The sequence below is a fragment of the Nicotiana attenuata genome, unplaced genomic scaffold, assembly GCF_001879085.1.
Source record: "Nicotiana attenuata strain UT unplaced genomic scaffold, NIATTr2, whole genome shotgun sequence".
Classification (NCBI taxonomy): domain Eukaryota; kingdom Viridiplantae; phylum Streptophyta; class Magnoliopsida; order Solanales; family Solanaceae; genus Nicotiana; species Nicotiana attenuata.
In genome coordinates, this window is record NW_017676088.1 from 17,476 (window position 1) to 18,555 (window position 1,080).

The following is a 1,080-nucleotide window of genomic DNA, read 5'->3' on the forward strand; positions in this document are numbered from 1 at the left end:
CTACATGTTTGCACCGGTTGCATGCGTCATTCCCGACTTTTCTTTTCTATTTTCTCTTCTTTTGATTTTCACTCTTTGTTTTCTTGCTTTTCTTTCTCTTTTGTTTTCTCTCATTTTCCTTTCCTCTGTTTTTATTTCTGCTTTTCCTTTTCTTTTGCCATGGTTTTTCTCTCGATTCCTTATTTTCTCTTTTTGCGTTTCTTTTCCTCTCTTGTTTTCCTTCCCTCGTGTTTTCTTCTTCTTTTTTCTTTCTTTTCTCTCTTTTTTCTTAGAGTTACGGTCGAATCCTATGGAGATTGCCTACGTATCATGACCCCGCATGAATCAGACCCAGCGTAGTTCTTGCAAATTATCGTCTTCGTCAGTCCCCTGCTTGTCCGGTTGGGTCGAGGCTAGCATCGGTGGCTGCTATTTCGCTTCTATTTTGCTTTCGAACCTGGCTCCTTTGTTGATGAGAGCGCCAATATCATAATTACTTCATCGACGGCAAAAATCTCCTTTGCGGCAGGTTGTTCCCTGTATACCGTCTTGATCCCTTCTGGTGTTGGAAATTTTAATACCCGGTGAAGGGTTGAGGGCACAGTCCTCAAGCTCGATCAATGATGTTGGCCGAGCTACCTGGATCAATTAGCACACATTTTACTCGAGTTTTATTCATGAGTACAGAAATTACCAGTGCATCATTATGGGGCTGCATGATTCCTTCTGCATCCTCGTCGTTGAAAGATAAAGTTCCTTCTGGTATGTAATCTCGAGTCTATTTTTCCCTTGTGATTGATACTTTGGTGCGCTTTATCATCGGACCTTGAGGAACATGGACCCCTCCGATGATCGTATGAATGACGTATTGGGGCTCGTGTTGTTCATTTTGTTTATTGGAATCCCTGTTCTGAAATGATTCTTAGCTCGGTCGCTCAGAACTTCTCGAAGGTGCCCGTTGTTGAATAACCGGGCTACTTGTTCTCTCAATTGTCGACAATCTGACATTCTGTGGCCATGTGTGCCATGATATTTGCATATTTTCTTTGGATCCCTTTGTGTTTGATTGGTTTGTAAAGGCCCGGGCCACTTGGTATCTTT